At 43.3% G+C, this 16698-nt stretch overlaps 1 long non-coding RNA gene across 2 annotated transcripts in view; it reads left to right on the top strand.

The window, feature by feature from the left end:
* The window catches only part of LOC146198942 (uncharacterized), a 49624-nt gene that overhangs the window by 19481 nt on the left and 13445 nt on the right, over positions 1-16698 (top strand). The window contains exon 2 of one of the 2 annotated variants that reach the window (XR_014704737.1): positions 1713-1832. The exons of the other annotated variant lie outside the window; for it this stretch is intronic. This is a non-coding gene — a long non-coding RNA (uncharacterized LOC146198942). Of the gene's footprint in view, positions 1-1712; positions 1833-16698 lie in introns of those variants that run through there. 2 annotated transcript variants of the gene reach the window in all.

Here is a 16698-nt window from a genome sequence, read left to right as displayed (position 1 = left end):
AATCCTTTTTCGGCTCATAGAACGAAATTTCGTGCACGAGAATTGTGCGTCGAATCTGTGCATCGGATCTGTGCACTGCAGTGTCACTTGCACCAATTCACCAGACAAATCAGCAGTTCCGAATGTGATGACGTTCAGTACACTCCCACTTGTCACTGCTATGAAGCTGACGGCGGGCATAGGGAAATAATTAAATGCGTGGAGCTGCTTCCTGATGCTGCCTGTGAAAATCATCGCTGTAATCAGGAACACTTGTAGGAACGTCAGACAGCTCTAAAAAAAACGCGTCGAGGCACCAAACTGTGCAGCAGTATATCTTTAAGTTAGACGGCCGATCATCAACTCGGTGTAGACAAACTCAACTTGGGGGAAACTGTGACTCGACGCTTGTGCACGGGGCCAGGCGAACTTCAAAATCGCTTTGTGCACTCGTAATAAACGTGCAATAGCGACATGCATGTTTCCTAGACCGATACGATCCATCAGGCCTAGTTTCACGCTCAGTGACGCTTCGCGAACGGCCTTCTAACTATAATGCGTCGGAAGTTCAAGTTGACAAACTTGGTGCGGCAGTGGAGCCGAGGACGCATGAGCTTCGTTAGAACCGGGAGCATTGGAAGATGAGAAAAACGGTCTTATATCGTATAAATCAACGAGCGTGCACTGGCCCTAAAGACTCACCCTGCAGCTGGTGTTGCCAGGCACGTGATAGTTTTCGCCTCTTTGTGCAGTCTTGACCTGCTACTATCGTCAGCGATTATTTCTCTTCCCTCTCCTTCTGCTTGATCTAGCAGGTCATGAGCATGTTGCTTGCGCACACCTCTGAAACTTTCACTCCATAAAAGCCGGCAGTTGTCAATTTAAATTTTGCATAAAAACGGCTAAACAAGGAACGCAATTACGCAATTTGTTGGGACTAATTTATTTTGCAGTATTGCGTGTATTTTTACTTCTTTCAACTTGACCACGTTTCTTTTGTGTCTCGGATACTTGTTTTACCTTAGCTTCTGGCTAATAAACTGAAGCTATTAGTTAAAGTTCGGGGTGACTGGGGGAGGAGTCCACTTGAGTAGGGGTTTCAATCCAGGACTACCACAGCTTCTGCTCACTGAGGGCCTACGCACTCACCCGTTGCTGATTGCACAAGCCGCGTATGAAATAGCAGCATCCCATGAGAAGGGTGAGGGGGAAGGAGTTGGGCGTAAATGGTTGCTCAGCACGGTTTGGTAAATTCCAACTGAACCTAAACTGGTAGAGTGTGCTGGGTGCTGTCCCGTCACGGGCAGTGTGATGCATGAGAGATGCAATTTTACCTTGGAAGCTCCAGAGCACTAGCTGCTTTCCGATAAACGAGGACAGTAGTGCTTACGATATAGAAATATGCACGAAGCGACGTGGCATGTTTTAAACATGAACCTCAACAGCACTCGGCTTTTCCCTCGAAGTTGAGAAGATGAATTTTCCTCTGTCAGTTCTAAGCCTTGTATTTACCCTCGAAGGTGAGAAGATGAATTTCCTTCGGTCAGTTCTAAGCCTTGAAGGTTTCTAAGCGGTTGCCTTCCTCTACCCAAGAAATCGAGCAAGCAATGTTTCTTATTATTTCTATTTGCTGTTACAAATGTGTGTGAACGTGAGCTTCTAATTCGAATCAGTATTTGAGTTTCTTTATATTTGAGCTTTATTGCATGGTATTCGTTTTATTCCTGCGGCAGGTCCGTCTTCCCGTCTTCTGTCTTCAGCATCCAGTACTCTCAAGGCACCCAAAAAGCCGCCGGCCTGCATGTATGAGTCCACTGGTAATTTCTAACCGAGCTCACAAAGTTCCAGCTAGGGCCTTAGCACGTGACCGGCATAGCAACGGCCTTTTCGCACGTGTCGCATTCAATTAAACATGAATAAAGACAAAAATGACGTTCAAAATTACTCGTCTTCGATAGTACGCTCATCAATTCCTTAGTCGGTTCGTGACTCGACTACCGAACTGTCGCTAGGAACCCGGCCTGTAATCTAATTGGCTGGACTGTTAGTCGAAGACTAAACGTGGGCATTAAGCGGGTATATTTGTCCCAAGTTTTCAAAATGATTGATGTGTTTTATTACTTGCTGTCAGCGTTACTAGAGAGAAGAATATTTCAAAGTTGAGTTTCTTACTTTCGATACAGCGGAATAAAGGTGAGATCGAGAAAAGATTTCCGGCAACGCCACATCGAAAAGCATACTGCCTCCTGGTAGTAGAGAGGTACCAGCTATTGACAAGTCGCACAGTCACGGCGACAGACAAGTAGAATTCATTACAAAATCGTATTTGGTTCGCTGCTATTGTGACTGGCTTCCAAACTATAAAAACATGAAGTAATAAAAAACCACTTGCACTGCGGAAAACAGCGAATAAATAGAGATCTTCATTATAAATTTAGATCCTAAAATGCATAAATAAATCTTCTGATAAATTATTATAACGAAGATTAAAAATTAAGCAATTTTTTCAACCCTACTCTGTTCAGTGAGCCGAACATATATGTATTAATGCTAAACATTTATTAGGAAAATACCACAGCAAATCGTCTGTTCATAACATAATGCATAAAACTTTCCTTACATGTGCAAATGAGCGCCACAATATATTTGCAGGAGATATAGTACTGATATAAATAACTTTTATAACATAATCGGAAAACCTGGAATTGGCGAAGGGTTAGAAATGACTACATAAATAGTAATCCGTATTACATAAAAATTTATTTCGTTAGCGGTTAACAATTCATTGTCAGTCATCCTCACCATGTAACCGACATCTAAGGATCAGTAGAATAATCATTCAAATGAGAGTAACCAGCAAGAAATAGTTACACTAAAGGTACCTAATTAGTTTTTACATAATTATTTTTAGTTCTTAGGAAGTTCTTACTTATCTAAGGGTGAAGCAGTTACAACCTAATAGTTATGCGGTAAATGCCCAACGTCTAATAAGCATTGTGATAGTGATTGTTGAATCATTATGTGTTAATTATTTACACTTTAATTTAGAGTTCATAACGACTCATCAATATCACGCGACAGCCAGCTACAAACCACAAGACCACTGTCACACACCACGGGACCACCACACAAGGGGATCCGCAGAAAGACTGTTTAGGCATACATAAAAATATTTTTGGAATTGCTGGATATTTTCAATGCGAAATTCCTAATGCGGTTCATAACTATGCAGGACGCTCTTTTAGCGAGGAGCAGCCCCGCTTTATTCTCAATCTTCTTGCTACGCTAATGCGACCAGGACACCAGTGAAGAAAGGAAGACACAGGATTGATTTTTGCCAATCCTTCGCGCCTACACGCCGAAAAAAGGAAACGAGTTACACGTCTCGTCCGCTAGTTATTCAAGTGAGTATAAGAGCAAGCCAGTGCACGCGCATGATGGTAGGAATGTAAAAAAGCCGATGGTGACATGAAGTGCTGTCAAGGTTTTCGACATCCAATAAAGAAAAGAAAACGTACATGCATGGTTGTACGGGCTACGCATAAAATCGTCAGGGATGGGGAAATATGCACTCGTAGAACAACAAATTTAAAATTTTGAAAGAAGGTGGGCAAGTAAATTAAGCCCTTTTACAGAGGCAACACGGTTATAGTCTGCTAGCAGAAAGCTGCATTCCTGCATCACCAGCAAATGAAGTATAATACGATGTCCGAGGCATGAGGGCTAATATTATTTGGTGAAAAACGACGTTTTTTCTGCTGCTTCTTGATTCAAGCCTGATAAAAAAGGGCAGCATTTTTTCATACATGATCGTGCGATGTCATTCGCCTCTAAAGGTTTCTTATTGTAGTTTTTTGAGAGGACACATCTTACACATTGAGTTGCGTCTAAAGCACTTACCATTAAGTAGGTGGGTACACATTTATACGCATGTGCGCGCATTGTTAGAATGCCCTTCTCCGCAATGCCCTTTGCAATGCACCCTTCGGCAGAATGACGTCAGAAATGTAGCAGTCGTAGCGTGTAGTAACGTACCGACCACTCCACAACCTTCTAATTTCTTAAGTCATGCCATACTGCCAGAAAGCTATCGTCAGCTTTATATCTGAAGCAGACATATATAAGTGCTTGACAGGAAAAAAACAACTGCTTACGCAGATGTGAAGCACTGCTACATGAAATGTGTCCACGTAATTATGAATTCTACATGAAAGAGCGCTAAAACTTAAAATGTTAAATTTCCGAGAGTTTTGAGCACAGAAAAGTAAAGTTATGATTGGAAATTTTAGAAACATTGCTGATACTTGGAACAATAGCGTGCGGAGAATATTTGTTATAGATACGATGGAAGTTTGACACTTGAAAGAGTCTTTCATATATTTTTGTTAACATATCTGCTTATTTCCTGGAGCTTTAGCCTCCAAAGCCCCGCGACATGCATGCATGTGGTAACGTTGGTGGACAATTGTTTTTGTTGTTGTACTCTTTGTTGTTGTACCCTTAGACAATGACACATACCCACAAAGGACATTGGCCACACATTAATTCGGTAGAATGAAAAATAATGCTGTTTTATATCAGAACAAAAAGCATACACTAATACATATAAATATACAATACGATCGAAAAATAGGCCCTGCACATCACAAAAAGAAAGATTAGTTTCCACGCAATAAAAATTAAACAAAAGACTCTTAGCGTACTGTTGTCTGTCGCCTGCCAACCACCCGCTGCCAGCTTCTAGTTTCGAACTGGGGCCAATAACACCCTCACCTTAAACGCCTGCCACAGACATGTTCGTCATTGTTTGAGTCTGCGGGTAAGAAATGGTTGGCGCCGATGCTGCCGACACCTCCATGCACTTTTTGACGCGGTAGCGTTAAGGAGCTCGTGTCGCAGAAAAGCCGGTGTCGTCGGCGGCGTTGGCCGTGAGCGATAAATCCCGGCATGCACTTCATAAACGGCAAATACAGAAGAATCCCTCCTCGCAATGTGCGGCGCTGCCCCGACACGTGGCGCGCCACTCGCCCCTGACGTATCGCCCTGCACCCTCACGGGTTGTAAAATCAAGCATCTTTCCTTTCTTTAGATCACTATCTTCACTCACCCGCTTCTCCCCTTCGGGCCGCGCGGGTACCGGTGCGAGGATGCCCCAATACCCTTGCGTTTAATAAGTTTTTCTCGCTCTCTCCCCTTCCACATCCAGCGTGCGTCACTCGAACAGTGGTGTTTAGGCGACGCGGCTCCTCTTTCCGGCTAGGTGCAGCGTCTGATGCCGGACGCCTCTGACGTGATCGCTGCGCCGTAGCGCTTCTGCTGGGAAAGCGTCCCTTGCGATGTGTGCCGAGCTGCTTCCGATGAATCATGCTTCTGCGTGGTGCTCCCAAGCGAGATAGAGGACGATCCCATCAAAGCGTCAGCCCCATGATCGCGTCCGCCTTCACGGCGCGTCGCTGCCCGGCTTTCTCCCTCCGAGACACCAAGTTCTTTGGTTTGTTCCGCTTGCTTAGGCGCACGTTTCGTCGCCGCGCCGAACACTGTGTGACTCAAGAGCATACCGAGCGAATGAGTGGGCGGTGCGAACGAGGTGCAATAACGCTATCGCGTTCCACTCTTGAAGGCGAAGCTTAAGCGTCCTCCAAATTTTTTCCTATGTGAAGATTGCAACAATAAAACTTGGGCGTTGGTGATGGCACGTAAATAGTACCGTGAATTGTACGCAGTACCGTTTCTGCCAAATGCATAATGCTCAGTGGCGGAAAATCTTCCTGGGACTGTGCATTTGGCATAAACCCGTTGGAGCCGTCGCCGTCGCCGGTGGCAATTTCACTTGCCCCTTCTGGTAACGATCACCACTGGCTCGCTCTGCAGACTGAAACAAAAAAAACCACTTCCCTGCTTTCTTGTTCTTTCTCTTTGCTCCGCATCTCCGTTCTGGTCAAATCTTATGCTCGATACTAAGGCTTATTTTCGGCTGCCGCCCGCCAGTGTTACTGGCAGTTTCGCTGACCTGCAAGCGATTTTACGAGTTTTTCCACCCTCGCTGGCAGCGGCACATGTGCTAGCTGCGTCATAAGCGGGAGTATTGGTCCCGCCTGTCTGTCGCCAGCATTTCTGACCCCATATGGCATCTTCATTGGCGTCACCGCTGTTCTCATGGCCTCGGCTTCAACAATATATTCCTATTTGTTGATTACTTCTTTATGGCAAAAAGATCTAGAAAAGAATGAATGCGGAAAAATATCTAAGATAAGGAGTACAACTAGGACAGAAGGTTACGATACAAAGAAGGCTGACTTTTTCAGCTTGTGTATTATGTTGAGATTGTTGAGCGTATTGTGTTGAGATGCTCAGCACTACCGCTAATCATGATTTGTTCGTCGGAAAACGCGCAAAAAGATTACGTGGACGCTTCACACACCACAGTAGTGGTATAACAATTATTATGCTTCTATAGGTTAACGTCATTGCAGACCAAAGTAGTCAGTGAATTTTTATTTTTTTACATTTTAGCACTCATATCAGGTTGCAAATATAACCCGCCACAACTGCTGTCAGCACCTGCAAACGTAGGCATTTCACGTGGCCTCATGACGGCACAAACTCGGTGACCAGTGAGCACCAAAGAGGACATATAATAAGTATTATATATCCTCCTTAGTCGTCACTCGGCCACGTGACCTTTCAACTGTCACATGCCATACCTCCTTAAATTTAAAGAAAAAGGTCATCTCCAGACATCACACAATCGACAGACCAGCCAGTGCTCAGTGATAACATCTAACGAAGAACTTGCAAACCGAGCAACCTACGCTGTCACGTGACGTCATACAAACGAAAGACCAAGAACCGTTCGGCCGTGTCACTGCCAACTGCCAGCACCTAGAGCGTTAGCTAACGAAGCATTTTCATTTCTACACTCTTCCACATGCCAGCCGTGGCACGTAGAGGCTGGTAAGGTTTTAGTTCAATGTTATTTTGCTTCAAGAATTTGCTTCAACTGATCATGGCGAGTATCTGCTGGCACATTAGGGCACATGGCTTAGGCTATTTAGGAGGTAGCGCATAAAACATTCTTTCTGTTAAAAAGTCCCCGTTAAACAGCGCTTATACTGAGGAGTTTGGTTTAAATTATAATTAATGCGTGCGCGTAATCTATAATGCACGCATCTAAAATATATAATATACCATCAGTAGTACGGGTTTACATTGTAGGGCTCGTGGCGCGCCGCGCATTTGAAGGCCGCGCCACTTCCCAATGCTCCCTGCGTGGTGCCCGTTTCCCTCTCCCCGCTCGCTCGGGGATAACCGGTCCCGCGCGAGGGGGCTATAAAAGAAGGCACGCGCCCCCGTCTCGCCCTCTTCTTGGTCCCTGCCTCCTCGTTCCTGCTTCGCTCCTGGCGCTTTCCACGGAAACGACCCGCAGCCACCCGGACGACGACCTAGCACCGACTTCGACGATCCCTGTGAGATTAAAGATGTTTGTCATACGGCCCACTGTGTGTTTGTCGTGCGCATCCCTCGGGCAGAGAAATCGCCCACAACATTTACAGAAAGGTTTTCAATAACCTTGTCACGTGATATACCAATGACACCAGGCGCGTAGACAGAGTGCTAAACGTTGGTGAGGATAAGCGGCGGTTATCGGGAGCCCAGGCGGAACAGGCTAGAGGTGCTCTAGAAGCGGGTACGCGTTGCGAAAGGGAGAAGAGCTGAGCAAGCATAGCTTAGCCACCGCTACTGCAAATACTTAGACCGACCAGCTAATCGCTGCATTAGATTAGAATATAATAGACGCGTCGCGGAAAATACACGTTATCTGCGTTTTACCGTCTTAGCGGCACCAAGTAGGAAGCCTTGGTCAATACACCATTAAGCAAAACATTACACAAAACGCATAGTCCAAATAGGCAAACTCTGCCAAAATTACTAGTGATGACGAGAGCTCCTATTTCGCTTCACATTTGCCGTTCTAGACACTTCACGTTAGGTCGCACACCCCATCTCAAGTGAAACATTGTGGAATTCGTCGGTATTGATAATAACAAATTGCGCGGTCTACATGCAATATTTCCTTTCGATTGTCAGACAACACACATATTCTTCCACGGTTTGTACACCGATGAAAAGCAGATTTTGTGATATTTAAACCGCAGCCATATTGACAACGATCTGTTTGACTAGTATTTTAATATCTACAGAAAACCCGAATCATACATTCCCGTTCATATAAATGCCTACTAATAAAATATGCAAGAGCAAATTTTTGTTTGCGGAAACATTTTCTGAAACGCTATAGGTGTGCTGCAAGCAGTGGGCGCGACGTTACTTATTCCCAGATGTGTTCCGAATGTGCCAGCGTAGTGCGATAAAGGGCATGCTCAAAATCACAGGGAAAGCCAAGCAGATTGTAGTTGATCTTGTCTATGCTTCTTGAGCAAGCGACTTTTCATCCAGAGCTTGCCAATTCTTTCCTCCCTACAGCTACAGTCAAATGATAACAGGCAACAGTTTGCAAAGGCGCACTTTCAACTAAGCCCAATATATTGCATGTATATGGGAGATAGGACACGACCAGCCAGAAGACAGCCAATCAACCCAGCTGTGGAGTGTCGACCGGATTGATGTTAGCGGCTGGCTTTCAGCTCTGTGCAAATATTTGCAGTCCCAGTTCAAGCACGACAATAGAAGACGAGCCAGCCCCATGCGTTTCAATTTCCACATCAGTACAAAAATGTGGGCTAAATTACATTACACCTGAATAACACTATATTTTACCCGCTTTCCAAGTTTCCCTTCAACTTTCTGTGTTTCGGGTCGCGGGCCCCGTTTTGCGGCCACCTCTATCTGGCGAGTAATCGCGTTAGCCCGCCGGCGCTGCCAGGTGTCAACGAGGCTGCACGAGAAATGGCAACGGGTGAGGAACCTGCCCGCTCGAAGGGATCACTCGACGCATAATTAGTTTCAGCTGCGCACAGTTTGACCCTCACCCTAGCGGACTTTGAAGACCAAGAACTGGGGCACAAACGCGATGTTCCACGCGTTCCCTGCCTGCGAGGCCCCGGTTTCCATCGAGTATTCGTGGCCGGAGACTGTCGGGTGTCTGAAACAAGGCGATTTAATTAGCAAAGACTGAAGTCGTTATGACTTGCCTATCTCAAGTGCGGGTGCTTTTCCTGCTCACCGAAAACAGTGTCGCATAGAGGCAAATAAATGTTGGTTGGTTCGACAAAAACACTTCGTTTGAAAAAGAAACAAATCTGCCATATTTTTCTGGGTCTGTCACTTCCTTTTCTGTCTAAAAAAATAACAGGTTATAAACATTATACACCTGCACACTTATTTGGCTTATAGTTTTGTTTCGATAACTTCACAGGGGCAATGGTGTCCGGTTTCGTAGGCAATCTGAAGGTGCTTATATCAGGCGTATTGTGAACGTAATTACATTGCTATATAATGCTGCAGTTATTAGATTTTATCATGTTTGCTTTGTAAGTCTGTAACACTCACAGTGCGATGAAGCAGGAAGCTTCTGCGATAGCTCAAGATTTTCCCGAGCTGGTAGGTTATTATGAAATCCAAAATAAATCTTGTTTGGGTGGGTCTATAAGGTACTACAAAGTAACATCGGCTATGAAGGCGGCCGTAGATGAGGTGTCTGGAAATTTTGAAAAAAAAGAAAGCGAGGGTCTCTGTTTACTATAGCTCCAAATCACTTCCTTTCTTTTTTTTTTTGCATGACTGTGGGCTAACGAAAAGTATCACGCCTAACGAAAGACTTCAAATTTGTATGATTTGGTTCTTATTAGCGGACCTATAGCACCACATTACTGATTAAAGGGATGTCTAAGAGCACACGACTTCATAAACATTGAAATAGTGGGCTATGTTTAACAGCTTGAGCCTAAGCCGGAGTTATTTTAGTTTCTTGCTATTGCTCTTCTAGAGGAAAAATAATTTAGGTAAATTTACATATTCAAACCCCAGGAATATATTGGCTGGCTTCGCACTTTTTCAAACGGCACTCCTATTAGCCAGCAATACTACGAAATCTCATGCGCCGAACAAAATGTTAAAAATCACAAAATAGTATTCACCAAAATGTGTAGGTGAGATGAAACTGGAACAATATATTGGACTACAAGTCTCATGCTGTTAAGCAGCAGTGATCATTTCATTAAAATACGAAAACCAGAGGCTGAGCATATTTCGTAATTAGTATTCTTTGGTATAGTTCTCGGGAAGAGTGTTTTGCCGGGCTGTCTACAAATACTTAGCGTTCATTATTTTCCTCTAGAGCCGTGTAGTTTTCATATACAAAACCGCTGAGACCGAAAATAGCTGCACGGCGTAGAGAAGCCTCATCCCCATGGGCACCTATAGAGACACCGCAACTTGGCGCTACACAGCCCAAACCAAGGCGCGGCGGCCCACGAACTTTTGAACAATCCTTTACAGCAGACCATGCTTGGACTTTGACATCCTAATACTGAAATGTAAACTTTTGTGTTATTAGTATGAAAACAGGACTGGCAAATCCTCGGAAAAATACTTAATTCTCCGAAAATAGAATAAAGGTGCCGTGTTCTTTAAATCTAGTAAACTGCCAATAAAGGTACTGATATCTTTTCTTTTGAACAGGCATTACCACTGGTTTTCATTTATGACAGGCGTAATGTGATTTAGATCTCAGTGGCATGAGCATGTGGTGCCACATATTTCGACCCTTGTTTTTTGTGAGATGTGCAAGCTTATGCTCGCTTTGCAACGCTATAGTTCTGAAGGTTAAACATTGTTGGATTACACTGGTTCCGAAGTCACGCTGAACATTTTTTCAGAAATAAACCAGCGGATCGTCGATAACTAGGTCACACTGTCTTAGCTTGTCTCGTTACACTATTTACTTCTTATTGCTGCTCGGTCAATCTGCTTTTCTGCTAATGCTCTCACTGCTTTCGAAGTCGTTCACAAATGATTCATATTCTCATTCTTCTACGCCCCCTTTACAAAAATGTTTAGCTGAAAGTCTCTAATGGAAAGCGCATTTTGTGCTCCCGATATTAGTGTTTAGTGCTGAATGAAGAAAGCTGCATTTATGCATAAACACTTGTTGTCACCTATCATCTTAGAGGTTTCGCTTCACGTTCGTGGCTCCGCGCCCCGATCTCATCTAAGTTAGTGCTGGCTTCCATATGACACGATACTATATATACCCTAAATTCGGGCTCTGGTACTCAGAATTGTGCGCGATAACATTTGTTTTTTCAAAAGAAGCAGACGTTCACTACAATACAATCATTTAAGCATGGCTTGCTCCTGCCTCACCGGCGCTTCCGCAGCATCAAAGCGCGCAAAACAAGTACCGTTCCTTTTAACCTCGAGCATCTAGAGCTTTCTGCGTTCTTTGGTAGAAAACACTGTGTACCACTAATTCTTCTCAGAAAATGTTTCTAAACGTCGATGAACTGGGCCTCGAGCATCTTTGTTCGTTGATATTTTGAATAGAGTCTCACATCTTTAACTTGTGTGATAGGTTCCAGTGACACTCGTTTATTTTTATTTTCAAAGGTCTTACACCTCTACTGTGACCAAAAAGACGGATTAAATAAGGAGGGAATGAACTGCCATTTTACACTTCTCCTTCACATCAGTTCTTCGGATTATGCTTTTCTTGTTTGTTTTTTCTGCTACCTTTCCAAGCTTTTGCCGTCGTAGATGAAAGGCATGAACCTTTTCTCCAAAACCATTTCTTTTTATATTTATTCTCAACTTTGTCTTTGCCCAGCCTATACATCGAATTGTTTTCGGTCGTGTTCCTGCTTGAAGGTTCGGGGTCTTTTTCTAGTGGGCGTTTTACACTCAGGTTAATGATACAACCAAAGATTTTTTTGTAAATGAAAAAACTATGTCAATACATCACGAACTGCTCTGCTAAACGCGAGCTGTCCTCTGTCAGATTATCTCTCATGCTCTAAAAATAAAGTCTGGACTGTATGTGTTTAAAGCGCGTCAGTCCTTGCAAGACGCGCCTAGGCTGATGCGGTGGTTGCGACCAAAAAACTTCGGAAGCGCAGCGTGGAAGAGAGATAGTGTAGTGTCTTTGGTTGTTGTACATATATTAACGAATCACTGGTTGCATAAATGCAGCTGCGATGTTTACGGAAGAGAAAAGGCAGAAACGACGAATCTCATTAGATGAAATATAAAATATTAAGAAATATAATGGAGGCGAAATATAATGGTGTACACTGTACAGGTCATAGAGATGCAGAAGATTACTGTATTGCGAATTTACGAAATTACGAAAATACATTGGAGCAAATCTCATGACGAGCTTAACATATTCTGACCAGCCGCCAAAACGGGCTGCAGCTAACAACCTATTTCGCGCAAATGCCCTCATCTGTCTCGAACACAATTCCCGTAGCGACACTGTCATCCATTATTTACTAATGTACCTCAAACAGTGATATGCGCTTTACATAAGGAACGATCAGGTTGGGGCCAGCCACTATGTCATTGGGAATGTACAACACATGACAAATGTAAAATTATATACATTAGTGTCATGGTAACTGTCGAAGAGCAACGCTTGTTGCATGCTTTTTATTTTTTTTTTTTTTACGGCTCAGTCTGAGTCTTCCTGCGTTACCTTGTATTATATGCCTTGCTAAAATAGAAACTCAGCGCAGGCTGTATCTAGGTTTCAAAAGTGACATTCTTTGGAGGATCCATGTAGAACGAGAAAAAGAAGATAGTTTACACGGTATGAAGGAGCACCCGACGAAGCCAAGTCCACTTGTCGAAACGTTGGCTCGACCTGCGAACTGAGGCGTAGCCCTTTACCCTTGTTCAGTGCTCCTTCATGTTTTTTGGAGGAAGCATACATGTGGGCTTTTTCAAATAAACATACGCTTGGGCTTGCATCAGAGGCACTTCAAATATTCGGGATTGGCATGCGATGTTGACGGTAAACGTGTCTCTTGTCTCACGTGAACTTCAAGAAATAAAAAGTAAAGATGAATTTCGAACCGCGTCGCACAAAGTCAGGTGGATAGTTATATGCCTCGCACAATATATTGCTGATGCTCTAGCGTGCGCAGTTCGTAACATCTGAAAGCTTTTCTCAGCTGAATTTGTCATAGTTCTGTTTTCTTTTTTGTCCAGCTGCCTTTATTTGTCGTTCCACGCGCACTCTCGGCCTTGTTAATTTGTCATATGCATATAGATGTCCTTCCTTGACTACTCATGTCGTCCAAATTTCCAAGAAAGTGACCCATATAAGAGAAAAAAAAAATGTGAAAAGGGGGTAAAAGACACGGATTGCTCTTTAGCGGGAAAAAACGCTACCATTCGCCTTGTATTACATGTTTGCGAGAATTCGTTTCCAGCGTAAAAATGCATAGAAATACAGTGAAGGAGGAACAGGAAAAGTGTATCAATTTGTATCTTCTGTGTTATGTCACTCAGAAACAAAAGTTAACGTTTATGTCCCATTGTTCCAAAGAAACACCGCGACTCTTTATGTTAGGTCTTTGAGCTGTGCGGCAGAATGTCAGAGCAAAGTTAATATTATTGGATGAGTCGAGAGTCCATCCTGGATGCATGAACGTTCAGTAAATGTGTGAAGGTAAACGTATAAACATGGAACACCTTGGCTGTTGTTAGCGGTTACTGTTAGAACTGACTGCGTTCTGGGCGGTCACCAGCTTCTGTTGTCCACACATCAGTCACTGACGCATGAAACATTTTAACAAATTTATTTGGCGTATTTTGAGCTGAGTTACGTCTGTTGTCAAAAAAGATGTGAAACAAGAAGTGCGGCCACTAATCGTTCAGTTGTAAATCGTCGTGCGATTCTGGTATCAGTTGCAGAAACTAAATGAGGCTCGTCTCTTACTCTGAAGTTTTGTCCATTAATGCGATAGCTCGTTCGCGTACGCACACTTTCCGAAATGCTTAATTAATAATCCCTTAATTTATACTTCCAATATCCCACATATATCTATCAGCATGCACTCAATAACTGCCGCGCTACAGATAGAGGTGATTTGTAGGGTTTGGCTTGCAACAAAGTATATCAGCTGTCAAAAATATTGGTCGCCAATTACGCACTTGTGTGCTCTCGTGTAACTCAGATAAAGAAGCTTTGCCTGAGCCCCGTCAAGCTTATCGTGCCCTTTGGTTCTCCTTCCTCGCCAGCCCGTGTCGCACTTAACCCACAACTTCTGTGCAGCTTTTTTTTTTTTTTTGCCAAAATGCCTCGTTCTCACAGGGAGTAACCTTCTTTTATCTCACATGTGGCCAACACTTCGATGAAATGTTTTATTTTGTTTGTTTGTTTGGCTTTGCCAGTGAAGAAGCCTATGCAAACAAACTGTTTTAGAATAGCGGACTCTGGTTCACCTACACCTGAGTAAATCGTAGTTCCTTGTGAATAGTGAAGGCACAGCCACCAAATAAATATTATGTAGTGCATATGATTCTTAAAAGACACAAACAATTGATTTTGCTGATATTTGGGAACTCCAGTAACATTAGTTTTAAGCGCTCGAATGAAAGCCCTTTAAAGTGTGTATATTGCTCTGAAACTCTGTACGGAAGATTGGCAAGAAATACAGTATGATATCCACTGGGCAACGAGAAAATTAAGTATGATACGAAACGTTCCACTACACAGCACTACGAGACGTGTCATAGCAATACACTGCATACGACACAACAATTCTAGCACCGTCGGCTTGAGAAGAAATGAAGCCACATTGTATGTATAGCAGGCACAAAATGCTCATGTGCCTGTGCCTTCTCATCGTGATCTTTGCAGTCCATGTCTTGGACAGCAAAGGTAAAGTAGTTCATGTACTTCACCCGAAACCACCCATTGAAATTTGATTCATTCTGCGCACAGTAACGACTGCAATCGCCAAACATAAACCTTCTTAAGAATCCTCCGCCCGAAATTTGATTTTCCCAGGCACGCCAATTTTCGGATTTCAGTATACACCTAAAAGCACAAAGAGGCAATGCGCTCAAATTTCCTGAAGCACCCGCTGAACGAAAATTCTATGCAAACATGAGGAACCACTGGTCAGCAAAAAAGGCCTTCCGACAGGAATGAGAAGATTTAAGACTCCCAGGTTTTGCTCCAGTTTTGCCCCGAAGCGACATGTGCCTCCTATAGCGAGCCACCGATGCTTCTCACGTCATGCGCAGGCTGTATAAGCTGGATGTTCTTGCTGTACCACCGACCTGGCGCTGTAAGGAAGAGAACGAGCAGTGCACCACCCTTGGGAATCGAATAGGCCAATCGAGTTTTCGGCGCTACCGCAAAGAGGACGGCGTCGTTATTTACAGCCACTCGGTGTTTTTTGCTGTCACGTTGATGCCACTACTTTCCCTTACTTCAGTGCTCGTGATCCTTGGACTCAGACAAACCGTTTCTTCTCCGTTTACGATTTCCTGGCTTCCAGTTTATTTTTTCTAAGTCACACTTTTCCTGCCTTGTACAAGCGCGTTTCCGTATAGCGTCACATCGCACAACAGAGTCTACATCCCCTTTTATTCAGGCATTTCCGTGTAAAAATAAGGGACAGGTATTTGTGGCCATATAAAATTCGTGATAGAACACTCGCAGCTTTCCGAATTTCCTCACATGTTTATAGCGAACTTTTCTGGAAGAAGCTTTCTGGAAGAACATATCTGAAAGAATTCATATATGCTGGGGATTTATAAAACCATCAATCCTCATACCAACTATATTTTGTTTTAGTTGCACACGTAATCGGCCACATGCCAGTCGTCATGGGTGGAAGCTGACTGAAGCGCCCCACAGTTAGTAATGGCAAGCTTCGACTCATCCCACTGCTGTGACAACCACAAGTGAATATTCAGGGATTTCGTCTTTCGGAACTAGATGTTAGTGTCGCACCTGAAAGGCATCTCTTTCCGCAGATCACAAGGTCTTCATAATGATAATCAAGAACTCGAAAAGTTATGTCAGCTGAAGGCTGTTTATGCATGAGAAAATGGACTTGTTCTGTGCTGCATAAATATATACTGGGTATCTCAGCTAAAAGTAACCAAGCCAATCAAACAAGGGGAGCTACTTCTTAAACACCAAGTGAGGGTTTTTCAAAGGCGCATATCCTAATCTCGAGTATTTTTTTAAAATTTACCAATGTTCAATAATAAAGACGAAATAGCCATCTTTTTAATAATGTGCAGAATAAAGCATATTTGTAAAAATGTAGAAAAACGGCTAGCTATGTTGTTTCTATAAATATAACGCTTCCATGAAGCATTTTGTTTTTGCGCACTGACAAAACGGCCTGCGAAATAAAAAAATCTTGCACGTGAGAATGGCTCCACTTCAAAGTCCCGAGTCTCATCCTAGAAGAAAAAAAAAAAAAAAAAAAAAAAAAAAACGCTTTACTCTGCCGGACTCCATTCGATTTGCGTGCGCACTGGACTAGTTATTTAGCAGCTAGTGACGTGATACTTTGTTTGAAGCCGAACAAATAGAGCTATGTAAATGATATGTTGGCGGTGCGTTGTTTTTCTAATGGAAAACAACCTATCTAACCCTTTTTATAAGTTCCAGGATAGAAGGAGAGGAAGAAGAAAGCTAATCTACATTTAGCGGGGCACCCTGGGCATCTATTTACACACCTTTTAATTGTCTTTTAATATAGCATATTTTAAAATCAAAACAGTCATGCT

This window comes from Amblyomma maculatum, chromosome 2 (assembly GCF_055883805.1).
Source record: "Amblyomma maculatum isolate TAMU_Amacu chromosome 2, ASM5588380v1, whole genome shotgun sequence".
In the NCBI taxonomy this organism is placed as follows: domain Eukaryota; kingdom Metazoa; phylum Arthropoda; class Arachnida; order Ixodida; family Ixodidae; genus Amblyomma; species Amblyomma maculatum.
The sequence above is the reverse complement of the archived record's forward strand: the minus strand, read 5'-3'. Positions and strand labels throughout refer to the sequence as shown.